The 21836-nt window shown below is 40.3% G+C and overlaps 1 protein-coding gene across 2 annotated transcripts in view; it reads right to left on the bottom strand.

Annotated features, from left to right (window-relative positions):
* dag1.S (dystroglycan 1 S homeolog) overlaps positions 1-20419 on the bottom strand; it is a 39960-nt gene extending 19541 nt beyond the window's left edge. Inside the window, exons 1-2 of one of the 2 annotated variants that reach the window (XM_018259423.2) lie at positions 20213-20419; positions 8051-8159 (exon numbers count right to left, since the gene is read on the bottom strand). The gene's annotated coding sequence lies outside the window, so the exon portion shown is untranslated. 2 annotated transcript variants of the gene reach the window in all.
* Between the last annotated feature and the right edge of the window lie 1417 nt (positions 20420-21836).

Below are 21836 nucleotides of genomic sequence, written 5' to 3'. Positions count from 1 at the left end.
TTTTGGCACTACAAAGTCCTTGGAGTGCGATTTTTGGTATATATATATATATATATATATATATATATATATATATATATATATATATATATATATATATATATATATATATATATATATATATTATCTGCATGTTTGCAGATAATCTAGCAGATTTCCAACTGGCATTTTCGGAATCCCTTTCGCCGCCGGTCATGTTTGCACATTTATATAGCTTTTAGCGAATGTTGGCTAACTATATATGTACAGGTATGGGACCTGTTATCCAGAATGCTTTAGACCTGGATTTTCTGGATAACGGATCTTTCTGTAGTTTGGAACTTCAGGACTTAAGTGTACTAGTAAATCATGTAAACATTAATAACAACCAATAGTTTGGTTTTGCTTCCAATAAGGACTACTGTAATTATATTCAAGCACCTGTACATTTTCTGTTTTGTTATTACAGAAAAAAGGGAAATCATTTAAAAATAATTTGGATTATTTGGATAAAATGGGGTCTACGAGAGAGACGGCATTTCCGTAATTCGGAACGTTCTGGATAGCAGGTTTCCAGATAACTGTACTAGGAAGCATGGGGTTTGTGCTGCAGGGTTTAACCTGGTTCTTTTTGAATGAGGGCTCATTCAGCTATTCAGATAAAAGCTGCAATGTTTATCATGTGCAAAACATTAGCCATATGCAAATATCCCCTGTTCGAGGTTATTATTTAAAAGGAATTTAAACCACATATATATGCTATTTCTATGAGTAATAAATCACTCAGCCTCTGAATGATTAAATATATTATTATTAACATGCATCTTAACATGTTATTTCTTGTCAAGGACTAAGCTGCCATTTGTGGCTTTCCATATAAACACATACTGTAAATACTGTATTTTCTGGATTAATCTGAACTAATTTCATCTTTTTAATGCCCATTAACATTCTATGCAAAGCACAGTGAAACATAAATTCGGGAATATAGTTAATTCTACTATAATGGTTTTTACTTTTGATATTTGGCCATGTTTACGGAGGGCCATGTTATTATACACATAATATTCAGTGAAAAGCTTTTAATTAGCCAGTGATTGTAACTTCCCTCATCTGAGTTTAAAGTTAGACGGAAACAAACTGTCGGTGAGCAGTGATGGTCGCGTTTCTTCTGGGAAAATTCACCGGTGTCAAAAAATTTTGGACGTGCGCCGGAAAAGTCGCTCGTGTCAAATCCGCTTTGTGTCTACACTATTCGGACGCCCATTGACTTTAACGCGGGCGTCAATTTGAGTTTCGCAAATTTTTCGCAGTTTCGTGAAGAAACAGGAGAAATCCGCCCATCACTATCAGTGATTAGTGTTATATAAACACTGACCTAAACAGAATAACTGGACAGACCACTGGATAAACAGACTACAGGTATAGGATCCATTATCCAGAAACCCATTATCCAGAAAGCTCCAAATTACGGAATGGCTCTTATAGGGGCAAATTCACTAAAGGACGAAGCGCCTAACGCTAGCGTTAATTCGCTAGTGTAGCGCATTTTCGTGAATTCGCCGATTCACTAACGGACGCTGGCGTAAATTCGCTAGTGTTACTTCGCACCCTTACACCTGGCGAATTTGCGCAACGGACGTAACTACGCAAATTCGCTGACGCGCACATTTTGCTGAACGCTACCTTTTACGCCAGACTTCCTTCGCCACCTCAGACCAGGCGAAGTGCAATAGAGTAGATAGGGATTGCTTCAAAAAACTTTAAAAAAAATTTCTAAGTCCCAAAAAACGCTTGCGTTTTTTCTTTTTTATGGGTGATAGGCTGAAGATCGAAAACATTTTTGGGGCTCCCCTCCTTCCCCCTTACATTTCCTAACTCATGGCACCTTAACTATACAGTGGGCACATGTGTAGGGCAAAATAAAAATTGTATTTGCTGTTTTGAAGGTTTCCCAGGCTTGTGTAGTGCTGCTACATATACCTCCATTGTAACTTCAATTTTGCGCCGTATGCAAATTAATCATCGATAGCGTAACTTCGCTTTGCTTGGCGAATTAACGCTAGCGCAACTTCGCAACCTTACACTTCCCCAACTTCTGATTTTAGTGAATTTGCGCAGCGCTGGCGAAAATACGCCTGGCGAAGTGCAGTGAAGCGGACGCTGGCGCAACTACGAATCTTAGTGAATTTGCTCCATAGACTCCATTATAGTCAAATAATCCAAATTTTTAAAGATGATTCCCTTTTCTCTGTAATAATAAAACAGTGCCTTGTACTTGATCCAAACTAAGATATAATTGATCCTTATTTGAAGCAAAACCAGCCTATTGGTTTATTTAATGTTTACATGATACATGTACGCATACATGTACGTATACAGTAAGACAAAATTTGCCAAAAGCTATATAAATGTGCAAACAAGGGATTCCCAAAATGCCAGTTGGAAATCTGCTAGATTATCTGCAAACAGGCAGGCGATGGGCAGTTTGGTTATAATCAATCAGGTTGGCCAACTTTATGTGCCCATGTGTTCCCCGTTTTAACAGAAACCAAAATAGTGCTGTACTGTGACATTTATAAAGGAGATCTTAAGTCTAATTCTACACTCACTTATAATATTTTGTGATAGCACCGTTTTCCAATAATTAAAGGGAAGCATAACCCCATCTTAAAAGAAACAGCAGTTCCTGAAATAACTGTCCATCGTACAGATATGCAGCTGAGCTTGGGGTATAGTTGAACAGTGTAGTTCAACAAAACTTGCTGGGCTAATGTAGTAATGTTACCCCTTCCTAAGGTTTTCTATATACAGCTCACACCAAATTATATCTACCGGTACATACCTGCCTCTATATGAAGAACATTTGACAGAACAACTTTTTTCTATTCCAAGTTCCTAGAACAAAAGAAATACAGTAGAACCCCTACTTTACATTTTTTTTTTTCAGGGAACCAGAAAAAAAATGGTGTAAAATACAGGAAAATGTAAAATCAGGGAAATGTATTATGCATAATATATAGATCGCACCATAAAAAAAATGTAAAATGAGGGAAAACTTAAAATCAGGGAATGTAAAATTGAGGTTCCAGTGTAATGCAAATATTAAGCAATCCCCCCCACCGTAAAGGTGGTATGCCCCTATATTGATCAGTACGGCCAATCATGGTTGGTAAACTTTATAAAAATCGGTTGTGCGTTAAGTGGATCTGCAATTACATTGCTCTTTCCAGTACTTTATTTGTTACAACGCCTATGGTTATGCTCCACTCATTATACAGCCCCCTGAGATACAAGTGCAATGTAAATAGAATTATAATTATTACCTTAGCAATGTAATGATTTCACAAACCTAATAACAGACTAAAGGGACAATCAACATATGCACCACCTAATTATTTTATCTCGAATGCCCCGTGGCTGTAGCGTTCCTAAGACCAGAAACCCTGGTATGGAGGAATTCATCAATCCCTGCAGTATTGCAGTAATAATCTCTCAAGTACCTAATGTTGCAGGAGTGTATGGTCTGTCTATATTAGCTAGAACAACAAATTAGGCTATATGCAGCACTGTTGCCATCAAAAACCCTTAATTAAATAGTTAGTAAAAATGAAGAATCCTTACGGCACTCTGGGTTCCAATAGCTTTCTTGCTGGCACAGGAGATATTGTACTGTACATGGAGTGGGAACAGTATGATTGAGAGGTATTTAAGGAAATCAGCAGTACAAAGTACAGCTGAAATTATTTTAAAGGCAAGAGATCACATTATGTATTCCAGAAATATATTCGTTATCTTGGATGCATGCTATTAAATCATACTTTTCTTTGTACCAGAGAACTCTATTATCTTACAGCAATTACATGTTAAACTCTCAAGCCTGCCCCCGAAATAAGTAGAACAAAAGAAAAACTCCAAATTAAGGTCATGTGCCCTTGAATGTCCAATTTTATTACTGTAAACATGCAATGGTACTCCAGGCTACAAGTCTGCATCACCCATCCTTATAGGAGAAGGAAAGGCATATTTACTTGGGGGTGCCAAAAGTTAGGCACCCCGAGTCATTATATATACTTACCTGACCCCAGGCCGGTGCTCCTATCAGGAAAAAACTGTACCGGTCAAGGGGTTCTTCCAGCGAGCACCATGGAGCGATCGGCTTCCTTCTTCTTTCTTAAAATTTCCCGTGGCAGACCCATGCACAGTAGAAGAAATAGTCGACTTTTTTGTAAAAGTTCGGCTTTTCACGCTACTGCACATGCGCACGAAGAAAGAAGAAGGAAGCCAATCGACCCATGGTGCTCGTCTGAAGAACTCCTTGATTGGTACAGTTTTCTCCTGATACCAGCACTGGCCTGGGGTCTGAGGTAAGTATTTATATAATCACTTGGGGTGCCTAACTTTTGGCACCCCCAAATAAATACCAACTTTCCTTCTCCTTAAAGCCCAAAATAGGTTCAAAAGCAGCCCCTCAATAACCACTTGTATCCTTCTATGTTCCCCAGCAAGTTCCCTTCTTCATCAACATCATCGATCTAAAACTTAGGGATGCACCGAATCCACTATTTTGGATTCAGCGAACCCCCGAATCCTTCGCAAAAGATTCGGCCGAAGGAATCTAATTTGCATATGCAAATTAGGGGTAGGAAGGGGAAATTTTTTTAACTTCCTTGTTTTGTGACAAAATTTCCATCCCCGCCCTTAGTTTGCATATGCAAATTAGGATTCGGTTCGGCCGGGCAGAAGGATTTGACCGGATCTGAATTCTGCTGAATCCCGAACCGAAACCTGGATTCGGTAAATAAACAATGTCGTTATTTCTAGGATTATTACAGCTGGGTTTAGAGACCCTATTTTTTTTCAGATTGGCGGCATACATATATGTAACTCCAATCATAAAGTGTATCCCCATGTGCAATACATACAGGTGCAAAGTTTGTCCAGGTATAGTAACTCACAAGCAACCAATAAGATGTTTGACCAATAAATGCCAACTGATGGGTTGCTGCTATAAATGACAGGAGTGGTAACATTGTACCATCTTATATTAGTATTATATTCGTATACATATTCCAGTAGTATACCCACTGGGACACACATTGACTGGGGTTCCAAATTGGGTGCAGTTTCCAGATATTTTCATCTGCCCAAACAAGTATGGAAGCTGCCGTACAACTGCTGTAGAACCACACCGGTGTAGCAGTTTCCATGCACTGTTTACAAGCAATTCATAGGACTTTGTTGGCCTGGGGAATGATACTGCCCCGTTTCCTTGTTGCATAGGATTCATCAATATAATGGATTTATTGTCTGTTGGCTAATTAAAATTTAAATTTCCCCCTCTTTTGTACCAGCTTGAATTTTCATCTGTTGGTATATTGGATAGTCAGGGTAAATGCACAATGGAAAATGCTGAAAAACCTCGATGGAAGAAGACAGAGCGCAACTCTGTTAGCAATTTACACAAGAGTAATAATAGAATATCCCTAAGTAAATAAAGATGATGATAATAAATGCAATGTTAAGGCTGATTAAAGCTGCGGACAGACCAAGTTGACAGCTTATTGGCCGTGTGTCGGATCGCGGCCACATCTCTAGGGCCCACGAACGGATCAGGCCAATATCACCCACTTCAGTATGGGCATATCGGGCAGAGATATGTTGCCAAACGAACGGATCTATGGCCACCTTAATTCTCATGCCCTGAGGATGATTTGCCTTGCCCTGGCTAGCAAGTGATAAAAAAAGAAAGGAAAATATCTATACAACTCTGAGATTCTTTTTCTTGGATATTGTTGCTCTTGCCAGACAGCTTCAATAAAATAGCATCTGTTCAGTATCCTTTTACTAAGCTATGTACAAGAAAATTGCACAAATCGTGTTTGGGAAATGAGCTCCAATTGGTGCTTAGACCTGATTGCTCACATTCAGCTTTCTCTGAGAATACACTAACGAGTCAGAGCGCCAGCTTATCAGTCTTGGGGAAAAACCCCAACGTGTGGCAGAGCTTTAAGGGGGTCTGAGGTTGGGACTACTTTCCTTGGCCCAAAGAAAATGTTAAATACATTAAAAAAAAAATCTCCTTTGTACAGGTATGGGATCTGTTTTCCATTTTATCTAAATAAGCCACATTTTTTAAAATAATTTCCTTTTTTCCCTGTAATAAAACAGCACCTTGTACTTGATCCAAACTAAGATATAATATAATGAATCCTTATAGGAGACAAAACCAGCCTATTGGGTTTATTTAATGTTTACATTATTTTCTAGTAGACGTAAGTTATGAAGATCCAAATTACAGAAAGATCTGTTATCCAGAAAACCCCAGGTCCCGAGCATTCTGCATAACAGGTCCTGTACCTCACATATTTTTCTATTATGGGTAAGGAACTGTAAACATGGGGTGCTGCATGACCTACAGTCCCCAACTAGTGTAAAACAACAACTCCCATCATCCCTTAATATGGATTGACATTAGAAAAACAACCTGCTTAAACTGTGTCTCATTAATGACTATATATTACGGTGCAACACTGAATAGCAATGCCAGAGCCAAAAAATGTCTGAATGAGGATTGTCATAAGATCAGATGAACGCCTCTCTCGCTCTTATTCCCTGGAACAAAGGGTAAGACAAGTTTCTGCGGACACGATGCCGTTGGCTGTTCTGCAGTTTGTGCAATTTGAGGACTGCAGCCTGTTACATGTTCTGCATATTGATTGCAGGCGGCATGGATGAGGATTTCTGTATGCCTTATAATCAACACAAGCAGAGCGATGATTAGCTGATCCAAGGAATCTCAGTGCTTTTGTTTATGTCTGGAACATTCATCTCTTAGAACGTTGATCTATGACAGCAGTCGCACAAGTGCATTATTAAGGGTATTTGTAATAACTCCGGCTCTTCTTGTTATATCGGGCAGGGTAGGAAATGACTGCAGCTTCACTATACCATGACAAATATTGGCACAATCGGAAAGTCATGAAAAATACATTTCCATATATCTGTGCTGCGTTGTGCATTCTGCGGTGTACACAGTATATACACACGTGCATCAAATGGACTGACAAATATACATACCATTCAAGGCGTTTGTATTATGCCTAATAATGCGTTACCATTACATTTGGGGCATGTCTCTAAATACATTTACCTTTGTTGTGAATCGCTTGTATACAATTTACCCCTGGATTTATATTAGAATGCAATTTAGAGGCACATTTACAGAATGCCACGACATCAGCCCTAGTGCCAGAGGAGCTTACAATCTAAGATCCCTATTATATTTACACAACACACACCAGGGGCAGTTGCATTAGAAGCAAATGAAGCCAAAAGAATCGGATTAAAGTTGAGAGTAGGACTGGCCATCCCATGGATATATGGACCAACAATCCCTGTTTTGTTTAAAGTCGTTTTTTGGTAGCTTAAGGCAAAAATATCTCAATGTCTTAAATACAGGTACGGGACCTGTTATCCAGAATGCTTGGGACCTGGGGTTTACCGGATAACGAATCTTTGCGTAATTTGGATCTTCATACCTTAAGTCTACTAGAAAATCATATAAACATTAAATAAACCCAATAGGCTGGTTGTGCTTCTGATAAGGATTAATTATATCTTAGTTTGGTTCAAGGCACGGTTTTATTATTAGAGAGAAAAAGGAAATCATTTCTAAAAATTTCGATTATTTGGATAAAATGGAGTCTCTGGGAGCTAGCCTTTCCATAATTCGGAGCTTTCTCGATAACGGGTTTCCGAATAACGGATCCCATACCTGTATATTGTTAACGGGTTGAGTGCAGAGGACTTCTTGCATTTGCCTGTATGAATGTTGTGGTCACAGCCTCATTGCACCCTCGCTTAATATTTTAAAAATTATCAGTGTTTAGATATGCCATCTGAACCTGAAACGTTAACCCATCTTTGTAGCCTGAACTCCCCCAAAACCTGGGTTCCCCCCCCACTTTAACATCACTATTCTATTAATTCTTTAACTATGACTCCCAGAAACCCAACAACAGTCAAATGTTGCCAATTCATTATGTTGTTGATATTGCATATTTTTTACCTGCGGGATTTTAAGAACACACTCTCAAACAACCTGAGGTTCATTGCCCCTTATACTCCTCCAGTTTAATTTATCCCAGCTCTGTGAGAGACTCTGCAACTCAAAGCTCCTGTGTAATAAGAGAAGGTTTAAGAGATAATAAATATGCATTATTATTAGAAATGGATAAAAAGCAATACATTTATGAGCTATTCCTTCTCATACCTCATGACAAGAATTAAATATGGAATTATAATGCAATACTTGGGTAAGACATTAAAGAAAAAATTGAATATACTCTGCAAAAACAATGAAATTGTTATAAGTTGAAATTCAACTGATATTTTATAGAAGAACTGCAGTGTGGGCGAGAGGAGTATTGTCTTACATATTTCTTCTAGCTGATAATGGTCTCTGACATGCAGAGGGGGTGAAACAGGTTACAGTGCCCAAAACAATCCAGCACACATTTATGGCTAAAAGTTAGAAGCACTAAAAAGCGAATGGCCAAGCTTGCTATATATTATGAATATGTACATACACATTGGGATCGTGGCATATTCTGCCCATCCCTTTCTGTGGGTAGGTTTGACAGTAAACAGCTTAGTTCAGGCTGAGCACTGTGGCAGCTCACCCATGTAAGGGAATGCTGAAAGCACTGGGATATCAGCTGCCTAATAACAGGCCTCAATGCAGATTTGTCAGTGGGGCTTTGCACAAGCTTCCTTTCCCTCTCACTGAACTAAGGGACGAATACAGACAAAATAACGAAGTTACTTTTTAAATCAACAGCATACATATAATCCCTTAAAATGAACCTTAACGCAAGCATAGTTAAGTAATATTATATTTAAAGGGATATTGTCATGGGAAAAAATGTTTTTTTTTTCAAAACACATCAGTTAATAGTGCTGCTCCAGCAGAATTCTGCACTGAAATCGGTTTCTCAAAAGAGCAAACAGATTTTTTTATATTTCATTTTGAAATCTGACATGGGGCTAGACATATTGTCAGCTTCCCAGGAGCCCCTAGTTATTCGACTTGTGCTCTGATAAACTTCAGTCACTCTTTACTGCTGCACTGCAAGTTGGAGCGATATCACCCCCACCTTTTCCCCCCAAGCAGCCTAACAACAGAACAATAGGAAGGTAACCAGATACCAGATCCCTAACAAGATAACAGCTGCCTGGTAGATCTAAGAACAACACTCAATAGTAAAATCCAGGTCCCACTGCGACACATACAGTTACATGGAGTAGGAGAAACAACAGCCTGCCAGAAAGCAGTTCCATCCTAAAGTACTGGCTCTCTGAAAGCAGAAGACCAGGCAAAATGACCTGAGATGGCGCCTACACACCAATATTATAACTAAAAAATACACTTGCTGGTTCAGAAATGACATTTTACATGGTAGAGTGAATTATTTGCAGTGTAAACAGTGTAATTTAGAAAACATCATAAAAATCATGACAGAATCCCTTTAAGATCTTGGTGACATCCTCTTATTTATATCAAACAAAATGTATCCATCCAGTGTAGTACCATATATACCTATCCTCTGCATAAACGATTCAGCTAGGTATTGTGATCATTATTCAAATCAATCTCCACATCATACATGCTTTTTTCACATGTGCCACCAGTCATCCCCATGGTTGAAGCATCTACGCAACAAGGGCTCATTTCATTCTGTGCCAAGTAACACAGCCAATCTGTGGTGCACACTAACAAAAACCTGTAGCCCTATGGGAAGGGGGAATGTGCCTAAAGCAGAAACTAGAAGGAAGCGTAAACCTGCTGAACTAGAATCAATTACTGCTTTGCAACAGTTATTAATTATTCCTGTCTTGGAGTGAAGGCTTGTTGAACCATTAGGTGTAAACAAATCAAAAAATGTACTGACCAAAGAAAGAGAGAAAGGCAGAGACTCCATGTACTCAGTTTATGTTTGGTATCTGAACTTTAACCAGATGTAAAAGTGTTACATTTAATCAGTGTATAGGATTCTTCTGCTGACTTGATACAATTGTAGATCAACCGAAGGGTTATTAACAATAGGTAGAGGTTTCTGTTGAGCATGAGATAAGGACACTTGTACTTTAAGTGGCCATAGTGCAATATGTTGCAAAGCTGTCCTGGTAGTGAATAGATAGGAAGTATTGATTTATTGATCCCTATTGGTGAGTGCACACACAGACACAAACACCGAAGGCACAATCCAAGGCAGATTAGAAACGAATATGTAAATCCAACCTTATATAAGGTGGCCAGAGACACACAGATCCTATCGTACTAAATCGAGGATTCGTACGATTTTCGCATTGTGTGTGGCATGTGCCGACATCTTTTGTCTGGTGGAGATCGGTCGTTTGGTTGATCGGTCAGGGTTGATTTTGACCCGACCGATCCCGCCGGAGCCCATTGCGCATCGTAATCGGATCGTTCAGCCATACGGCCCCCGATTATGCTCGTTAATAGCATATCGGGGAAAGATCCGATCGTTTGGCGATGTTGCCAAACAAGCGGATCTTTGCATCTATGGCCACTTTACGCCATCATGCAAGTGTGATACAAGCTAAGGCTAGATCATTTCTTCTAGATAATGAAATAATTAATTGGTTTGAGTCTTCCAAATTAGATGGGGAACCATGTCATTCACATTACCAGATCCCCCGAATAAGGCCTTTTCTGTAATTCTTGAGTTAAACTCAGCACAACAATGAATCTAAAGCCATACATCAAAATTAATACTTGAAAAATTCATATCTTTTGCTCTATGCTTGAACTTGTCTAGACTGTATGTGTGCGGAGTAAATCATTACAACAGAATCCAACTTCCGCCATACAAGCCCACGAGCAAAGTCCTCTAGTCGTTATTTGTTCCGAAGGATTAACTGCGCTCATTCATCTCTGTAAATCAATTGAAAAGTATGGCAGAAAATAATTGTATTCCAATTTAGAAAAGAACAGGAATTGTTTTATTTCCGGTTTGCGAGATCTCCTCCCTAATTTCCAAGAAGAAATTCAACCAGCTCCAAAACCCTTTTGCCTGGTCTGCTTTTGCTTGTATGTTTAGTCAGGAAGAAGTGAAACAACTTGCTTTGCTAGTCAGTAAAACCTTGCACATTCCTCCTGTAGCAGCTGAATATAGATTTTCCCAATATAGCACTTTCCCCCAAGTTTATATGCTTTAGATTGCCAAGCACCTACACCCTTTATGAATGAAAGAGATTGCTGCAACATTCTAGCTTAAGGGAGTCGGTCAGAAACTGAAACTCCAGCCAGACTTGCTGCAGTATCATTTCTCCTAGCTTCCCTACCTGATAATAATATCTAGGGATGCACCGAATCCACTATTTTGCAAATTATGGGTGGGAAGGGAAAAACATCTTAGACGTCCTTGTTTTGTGACAAAAAATCAAGCAATTTCCCTCCCCGCCCCTAATTTGCATATACAAATTAGGATTTGGATTCGGTTTGGCCCGTAAGACGGATCCCTTATAATATAACTTTCCTAAATCATTTTTACTGGGTTGCATTAAAGGATCAGTAATATCAAAACATCGAAAAGCTTTGGAAGAATTTACAGATATTGTATTGTCATCTAAATGTAGGGCTCATTCACGAATGCAGCCTAAGTGTTTAGGGTGAAATTTGCTATGTTTTTTATCCATAATGCAGTGTTTTCCCCACAATTCAAGTGTAATATTGGCTAATATATTTGTGTCAGCTATCTTTGCGTTTGTTGCATGCTTTTAAGTGTTGGGCACAATTGCAGCAATTTCTGGCACTTTACATTAAAATGATTTGATTCTTTAGGGGTGTCTGCTGTTCCTTTAATTACAGCTTGAACTTTGACCCCTCACCCCTGGACTTACTTTTTCAATAAAAAAATAGGCTGACTGGATCAATGGAATTGGGCTTGGCATAATAAATCGCAAGCAAAATGAGCATGTTTAGGTGCAAGTGCCTTTAATAAATGGTGTCAATACATGTCACCATTTTTGCACTACCTTATTTGCAGTTCTAATGGTTGACAAGCCCTTGTATGTTTGCTTCAGAAGCACTATTACATTTTATATAAGTTGCTGTGTAGTAGTGATGTGCGGGCTGACCTCACTGCACCATTTGCGGGTTGTGCCGGCTTGTGGTTTTATAGGCGTGTGCCAGCTCTGCCGTGCCCTTTTTGTGATGCCATCGGCGGGGCAGCGTGGATACATAAATGGAGGGGAGAGCAGGGTGCGGGCAGGTAAGGGTTTGAGTTTGGGCAGGCACGGGTTTGCGTTTGGGCAGGCACGGGTTTGCGTTTGGGCAGGCACGGGTTTGCGTTTGGGCAGGCACGGGTTTGCGTTTGGGCAGGCACGGGTTTGCGTTTGGGCAGGCACGGGTTTGCGTTTGGGCAAGCACGGGTTCGGGAGCGGGCAGGTACAGGTGTGGGCAGCTGCGGGTTGAGTTTTTCTTGACCCGCACATCATTACTGCATAGACATGGGGCATTCATTCAAGCTGTAGCGGAGTTGTACCGCACTTTTATAAAGCAGAAAACAGACAATCAGTGCAGAATTAATGGTGGAACTACCGGGGGGGAGCAGGGCCACCCGGGCCCAGGGATGGCTAGTTACATCACGGAGCACAATGGTTCCACTTTGAACACCTAAAGCACCTGGTAACTCCCTTTGGATGCCAGCAGAAGACAGAATGCTCTGTGTGCCATTAGTTTTATAAATTTATGCTGTCCAAAAAGAGAAAGACAGAAGAGGATCTCTCCGTGGTGGATAACCCCCGGGCCGATGCAGTTTTCTGCTGATAGGAGCACCACCCCGGAGTTTCAGGTAAGTCAGTACAATCAGTTGGGGGGGTGCCTAACATTTGGCACCCCCAAGTGCAAGACGACTTTCCTTCTCCTTTAAGCACCAAGAATATGGAAAATGGATGAGATTATCATAAGAAAACACCAGAATCACCATATACACCATTATTAAAAAACGGCACCTAACGTGTAAGAGAAGCAGTGATCTATAGCATCCCACAGTGGTATTTGACTCAAGAGCAGTCACTGCAACTTTGACATTTCAGCGCTTTATAATTAGGTATATCTTAATCTTGTGACAAAGGTATTAATAGAGTACAGAAGGGACGAGTGCCATAAAACATTAGCAAGCGTGTAGCAGGAGACTGCAAGGACAAGACTCATATGAATCTAGTTCCTCCACTAAACACCTGGGGTGGTGACTTTACTTCCACTTTTTGAAAATGTTTCTTTTAAATGTGTGTGTCAATTTTATGGCAGAGCTTTTAAGGCAGCAGTTGTAAAACCACAGCAAGCAAGCCCACACCACGCAAGGCTACACCCAGACAGCTGTGTCAACGTTTGAAGTCTCGGCAATGGGAAACTGGTGAGGAAGAAAATGAAATAAGGATTTAAAAGTCCTGCTCTACATACTGTAAAATGTCTTGTGCAAGAAGACAATACTTGAACATGAGCACAAGAACTTGCTTCTGTTGCAAGTAGCCAGTGCAGTTATACAAAGTTAATTGCCCCCATCTCATACCTTAGCTGATCTTTCAATGTCTCATTTTGGGGCCATCCACAGACGATCTGGTGAATGAGCGGAAATCCTGATTTTTGTTCTTATAACCAGACTAGAGTCCTGCGCGGAACTAATTTGTTAAACCCAAACCCAACCCGCATTCTTACCCGCTTGGACCCCTTACCCGCCCCGCAAGTACCTTATCCAAACCAGATCCATGACCCGCTGACAGGACATCATTACCCGCTGAAGTGACATCATTAGAAGTAGGCATGACCAGAAAAAAGGAGTAATTCTCGCTATTGAGAAGACCCGCGACCCGCAAAACCGCGGCTATACACACACCCGAAACTTCTACCCGCAACCCGCAGGTTACCGGATTTCCCGCGGGTACTCGACCCGCTGCTGAACTCTAAACCAGACTACTGACCTAAACCATTCAGCTATCCTGAAAGTAACCAGAGCACTCAAGCACTTAAACTGACAGTTCTTCTAAATGAAAAAATAAAATAAATAAATCATTATACATATCCTTATCTCTTATACAGTCATATTTATATGACTGCAAAATGCCTACATTTACATGTTACACCAGTGAAGTTACACAAGGCAAATATTAAGATCATTGCTTTAATTTCCTTACTTCTGGCAGCCTTTAAAGCATTCTGGATAATACCTGTACTATACAAACTGCCTTTGTATACAGTTATAGTAGAGAATCTTATGAAGGCACTGGTACCAGAGAGAACAAAAACATACATGTATTTGTAACTAATTATATGTAGCTACTCATTTTCCATAAGTAAGTAATAGCTAACACTGTTCAAGGGCTTAGCTTACGGTGTTTCTAGTACATGTATTTTATATGTATATTTAAGGCTACACAAGTGATTGGGCGCTGCTATATTGCTAAGCTCAATCCTTATGGAGTATTTGCATGTGCCACAGCAAGACAGTTATTATTCAATTATTAAAGCAGAAATGTATGCTTTGTTCGTGTGAAATCAGATCATATCATTTCCAGCATGCATGATATTCCAAGACAGCCTGCAACTAGTTTTCAATTCTAAGGTTATACATTTGTTTTGTAGCCACCCAGTATGATATTTAACCTGCTATCAACAATGTGCTGGTCTGAATGTTAGACTGCCAGATGAATAGAAGTCATGAATACTTAAGTGATCAGACTATTGGTATGGTGCAACTCATTCTTACAGTCTTATTCAGCTGAAAGAGCTAAACTCTGCACCCGAATGTAAGCACTACTAAAAATCATGTGATATGGGACCCAACTGGGTGAAGCTACAGTCAAGCCCAAAACACTCAAAATACTGAAGAGGTCTGACTCTTGCTATGGTAGTGGGGTTCAGAATAAAGAATGAAGTTGTGTGGCTGTTGTATGGGAATTCTTTATGAGCTTCGGAGCTCACAGTTGTCTTCTGATCAGCAGAAGTATCATCACAGAACAAACACACAAATCCAAAAATCCCTTTGATGCCACAGCTGTTGCAGAACTAAAACTCTAAACATCCTGTCACCAATAAACACATGGCATATAAAATATCTGATACTAAAGGGACCCTACAGCTGCATGTTTAATACCGATGTGGGCATGATCTGCAAGGAGATTGTATTTTCACCCTGCTTCTGTATGGGGTTTTCTTCCACAAGAAGTTATATAAGTTAGGGTATTTGGCTGCTGAGGATATTGACCATAAATTGTGCGTGTATATTAGACTGCAAGCTCCACTGGGGCAGGGACTGATATTTTGGTGGTATATAAAGGATAAGAAAAGCCTTGTAGCAATCTACAGAAATTTACTATATAGATGCAATGAAAGTAAAGTCAATTTTGCAATAATAAACCGGCACTACGTTGACATAATGCTTAGTAATATTTAAATTCACTACAAAATATTTTTGTGAATGGAGATGACTAAATCAAATAGATCAATTTACATATCAAGGAAGATTTTTAGCCGCCGGCGAAGGCCCGGCTCATTTCTAGTTGTACATTACAAATCACAAGAGAAGTTTTGCGCAGCTATTACTAAAGAAAGCTTTGCTAATGCCCAATCACCCACCATAGGGAGACTCACAGACAGGGGGTATAAATACTTAATGTATTAAAACACAATAACATGCTTAGTTAAGAAAGAAAGAAGGAAAGCCACAGAAAAAAACCCAACAAATAATACAGACTAAAGAACAAAGCATTCCATAAATCCTGTTCTGCAGGTGACTAATACACAATGGGGTACATTTATCAATGAGTGAAGTTAGAGATCCCCACAGTCCTCTAGCGTGAAATTCCGCCAGTCTCCATTAATTTCTATGGGATTTTTCAAGGCGTATTTATCAAAGGATGAACTTTCACCCTTTGATAAATACTCTTTAAAAAATCCTATAGAAATGAACGGAGAGTGGCGGAATTTTACTCAAGAGGACTGTGCGTCCTCCAACTTCACTTTTTGATAAGTATACCCCAATGATGTCTTCCAGCACACAGGAGATGTATGCTTTGCTTCACTCGCTTTGTAGCTTACAGCCAGAGACTGGACCAAACAATGAACCAAAATTAAAGTTGTGGCAGATGTAGGGACACCAGGTCATGTGACGTCAAGCATACATCTAGAAAATCCAGCTAGAAGGGCTGCATTTGATTGCACTGAGCTTCATAAAGGGCCGAGATTAGGCCTGAAATGTTGTATGTTCCAATAAAGGCTTTTTAATCGAAATTTCCACGCGAGTGGTGCTGTGTCATATACTGGATTACTATTATCAAAGTGGAAAGTGGACCACGAGACACGGGCACCTATAAGCATTAAAGGAATATGTTGGTGAGTGCTGACTGAACTATAACTTGATTGCACTGAGTGTATATCCAATCGGTTTGAATTAGAGCAGCCCGTCAACATGTGTTTATTAAAACTGTTGATTTTTTTATTTTTGTTTTTAATTAATCTGATAACCTTAGGCACAAAGGGGATTCTGGGTGCTCTCAGGATGGCCTGAAATGAAAATGCCTTTCACCAACAACAAATTTTTGCCAGTGGAGACATGGACTTTTGCCTTCTTAAGTCACACTGCCTTAAAGGGTTGTTCACCTTTAAATCTTTTCAATTGGTCTTCACTGTTTATTTCTTATAGTTTTTGCATTTTTTGCCTTCTTCTTCTTCTGACTCTTTCCAGCTTTCAGATGAGGGTCACTGACCCCATCTGAAAACAAATGCTCTGTAAGGCTACAGGTTTATTGTTACTTTTTATTACTCATCTTTCTATTCAGGGCCTCTCATATTCATATTCCAGTCTCTTTTTAAAATCAATGCATGGTTTCTAGGGTAATTTGGACCCTAGCAACTAGATTGCAAACTGGAGAACTGCTGAATAAAAGCTAAATAACTCAAAAACCACAAATAATAAAAAAAAATTTTAATTCAATTGCAAATTGACTCAGAATATCACTCTCTACAGCATACTAAAAGTTAATTTAAAGGTAAACAACCCAAGGCTAATGGCACATGTGGCTGATGATCCATTTTTCTCCAGCTGCATTTTGAACCCAGGCGCAGAGAAACTAATCTCATCAGCTACTGTGATTGAAACTGCTGCGGCCTGGAGTGGATTTCAAGGCTAAAACACATGCATTTGCGCTTTCACATCCAAATACTTTGCTTGCATCCTGTACGTAACTGAAGAAAAGCCAGTTTGCCATTAGCCGAAAGGCAATATTGTTTGCCATAATCGCTGTACATTTTACATTCAAGAGGAACAGCCATTAAAAATTCTGTTTGTGCCTTGAGAAGCATAGAAAAAGATTCCCTACAGAGTAAATACAGTACAGGTATGGGACATATTATCCAGAATGCTCGGGATCTGGGGTTTTCTGGATAATGGATCTTTCCATAATTTGGATCTTCATAACTTGAGTCTACTAGAACATCATGTAAACATTAAATAACCCCAATAGGCTGGTTTTTCCTCCAATAAGGATTAATTATATCTTAGTTTGGATCAAGTACAGGGCACTGCTTTATTATTACAGAGAAAAAGAAAATAATTTTTTAAAAAATAAAATGGGTTATTTGGATAAAATGGGAGACTACAGGAGACGGCCTTTCCGTAATTTGGAGCTTTTTGGATAACGGGTTTCCGGATAACGATCCCCTACCTGTAATGGAAATTTTTCAGTGCTTTATAAAGAATATACATTATTTGACATGAGTCCCTACAAACCTTGTAAATAGTGCCCTGGAATTCAACCCAGGACATGGCTCTGTAAAGCTTCATTGCTAATCTGCCAACCTATACCATGAGCAGTGCTATACTCATACTTTACAATGAATATGTGTGAGTAGGGACAATCAGTTCCATCAACAGCGCAATCCCCATACTTAACATTGACGTTTGTGTGAGTAGTCCCACAACAGTGTTATTCTCACACTTTATAACGAATTGGGTGCAAGTGGTGCTACACCTTCCTGCTGGTTCGCCACTACCATTATATTATATAATCTAAACAGATCCAGCATACACACTATATGATTACAGAAGGTTGGATGTAAATACTAAGCCTTTCTAAAATGAATTATCTGTGTAGAACAGGAAATGTATTATGGAAGTATGGCCCTTATGCGCCGGCTGGAGACTAATAATCAGAATCCTGTTTGCTACCTGCCCAAAATAAACTCCAAGCTAACCACATTACATGCAGCAGGCAGCAAGGGATTAGCAGTGCAACACAATACACTTTAGTAAGTAAAAAAAAACACCATTGAATGACAAAAGACTCTATTATAATGGCAGTTTGATACACTGAAGGGTACACGGGGAAGGTTACGTTTCAGGAAGTATATTTTTCTGCCAGCCCCATCTTACTCACTAGTTTATGTGCATGTTCAATCATTACCATGGGAGTTAACTCATTAACTTTTTATTCCACCTTAGCAAAAACTATTTGCTTCTAGGTAAGTCAGCGAATGTGCGGGACTATCATTATGCATGGCTATTGCCTTTTTTTTTTTTTTTAAAGTCTGAAAATCTCAGGTTACAATTAGGCATGAAGTTATTTCCTTCGTTACAAGAAAGGGTTAGTGTGCACACTGCAGGTCGGTGTATTGCAGTTTCCCCGGCAGCAAAATGGTGATTAATCAGTTTGGAGCTGAATAAATGTACCGCTTAACGTACTCTTGAATCGTCATTTGTAATTTCAGGCCCAGATATGATTATCCGTATCGCCAGCGTTTAAGGCAACAGCTATAGAATTGTGGTTGAATGCTGTCTGGTGTTCATTGCTTATGCATCCCCTTCTCCCAATGCCAAAGGCCTAAACCTGTTCAGCGTTACGGTATATAATCAACATTTTATGTTTTTATTTTCCTATTAAAACATGAATGTTAAATACAAAGCCTGAAACGGATATTGATAGGCAAACTGAGGAGTCACAAAGAGCTTCTTCATAAGCGACCATTCCCAAACACTGCCATTCTCCCCACCCACACAAGCAGAACAGCGATCCAGTCCAGTAGTGAGCACCTTTACATTACTGCTTGGGGTTAGGAAGGATCATGGCAGACAGTACCCCTAAAATACCCCTGCTCTCCCTCCATGTAAGAGGTAGGAGATTTTCAACAAGTCTTAATTCAGTCAGGGCCACAATCCTTCTTTTGCCACGGGATTAAACGACACAAAGCTGCCCGAAAGGCTCTATTGAAAGGCTCAGTGCAGACAGCGGAATGTCCGACTGCGTCCCGCCAGCTGCTCCGTTCCTACAACTCCCAGCAACCTCGGCCGTGTCCTGGGTGTTGGAAGGTTTAGTTCACCGACGGCTGAACGGATGCAGGTTGGACATCCCCAAACATACTGATATATACTGATGAAAATGATTCACACAAACCTATGTCTGTGCATTAATACTTAGAGCATGGCCCACAGAATATACATGTGCCTTTGTCTGTATGGGCAATGTTTTGTCTTTATACTGTATCATGCAAAGGGAAAAAAATAACATCTGCTATACAGTATACTACAGCCTTATTATAAACTAGAATGCCAGTGATACAGGCCATTCCTTCACCTACCCACGTCCCTTCCATATTGTGGCACAATAAACAGTACACGGGCATACACTTGATTATGTATATATATGTTGGGTTTTCTGGACTCACAGACAGGTGTGTGTAGGTGTGTGTGTGTGTATGTATATATATATATATATATATATATATATATATATATATATATATATATATATATATATATAGATATAGATATAGATATATAAAAATAATGTGTGTGTACAGATAGGCAAATCCATGTATTTATATATACATATAAAGACAGAGAAGAAGAGAGATGCCAGTGTATTCCCAGGCACTAGAGCTATGACTGTATGAGTGTGAGTATTTATAGGAGACTATATGTAGGCGCACACACTGTAAATATAGAGAGCAGCCATGAGATATTAATAGAAACACATACATACATGGCTATGGTGCAGCTCAGACTGTCCTCCCAGTATAACACGGCCCTTCAGCTATTGAAGAACTACAACTCCCAGCCTACTGCCAATAGCAGTCCGTGGACACCGCAGGTTGAACCCCCCTACATTAAACTGACGGTCTCGGCTAATGGCTAATAAAACTCGAACTTACTGCCGTATGTGTGTCCTTTCTTGTGGCCAGGTCTCTCCCCTTATTAGCGAAGAACAATATAACTCCCGGTCTTTTCCTGCCGCTCCCGAGAGGCCGCTCAGCCCAGAGCTGCTAGTAACTCCGGCTACTGTCACAGGCCGCCGCTCACTCCCATCACTCCCCCCTCCTCTATGTCCGCTGGCCTAGTCCTCCCATCTCTGCTGAATTCGCCCCGCCCCGTACACGACAAGCCGCGCCCCCATTCCAGCGCCCTCCAATCAACAGCATCACGAAAATCCTCCAATCACGGCAAGGGGGCGAGGCCGAATCAGCTTTGTGATCTCAGCGTGTTGTTACTCTCCAGATTGCCGGAGAAGGAGCTTCGACCTTGTGCTTTAGTGGCACTGGCAGTTGTGGCAGTGAGAAACCCTCAGGACCAGGTCTGGACTGAGAATTAAATTAGGCCTGGCATTTCAGGTACACAGAGGCCCAATCAGCCCACACAGAGGCCCAAACTGCCCCCACCAGCCCACTAAATACTGACTTTCTATGGCACCTTATAGCAGCCCCTCTGGCATTTGCCAGAGCCCACCGATTGCCAGTCCTGGCCTGCTCAGGACTGACATCCAATGCGCTTATAGATTACATTTTATAGATGAACATATAAGTCCACAGCCAAACGGGCGGCGACGAGACTATATTTTACATTTTGTCCAGTTGTTTGGCCTACAAATTTGCTCTGTGAGAAATGTAAAAAATAAATGTGCTCGCAGTAATGGTTAAGGCTATTTTCCTTTACTAGTGTCCAGTGAAACACAAACACGGTTAAGATCCCGGCTTGCTTAGGTTTCCCATGGAATGTCCTTATCACAAAGCCTAGTGGGAGCACATTGGGGGAAATATTTGGAATTACTGATATAAGCAACTGGGGGAAATGAGACTGATGGAGGGTACAGCTAAACAACTAAAGCTGGCCATGGCCATAAGATAAAAGCTGCTTGCAGACCGAGTGGTGTCCCTCCGACGGGCTTCCCAGAACCATATGTGGCCTAAAGTCGGGCAGATGCGGATCGGGCAGGGTTAAAAATCCCGTCCGACTGTCCATGTTGGCTGCATTATGATCGATCGGATTATGAAATGGAAATCATAAGAAACATAGACATTTTAAATAAAAGGACAAACTCACAGCTTTCCATAATGTGTCCGGGTGCTCATGCCCCAAACCCTCAGTAAAGGGGAGGTACACACAGAAACATTGAATGATGGGCAGGCACCACTCCTGAACACCAAAAATCAATTAATTAGTAGAATCCAGGAGTCCAAAATTTTTTAGTGAAATAATACAAAAGTCTTTATTTACATCATGCATAAAAAAATAAAAGCCTGACATGTTTTGTGTCCCCAAAGGACACTTAATCATAGGCCCACGATCGGATTAGTCCGATATCGCCCACCTCAAAATGGGCATATTGGGGAGAGATCGACTCGTTTGATAATTAGATTAATTGCCCGGCGACAAATATATTCTTCTTCGGGGCGACTAATGTCCCCGAACTAGTACCTCCTGTGTCTTTCCGCTGGCTAAAATGAAAATCGCCGGCTGCCTTGGTCTTATAAAAATATGGTATGTGTGTCAGCCATGCTG

Source organism: Xenopus laevis, chromosome 4S (genome assembly GCF_017654675.1).
Source record: "Xenopus laevis strain J_2021 chromosome 4S, Xenopus_laevis_v10.1, whole genome shotgun sequence".
NCBI lineage: Eukaryota > Metazoa > Chordata > Amphibia > Anura > Pipidae > Xenopus > Xenopus laevis.
The sequence above is the reverse complement of the archived record's forward strand: the minus strand, read 5'-3'. Positions and strand labels throughout refer to the sequence as shown.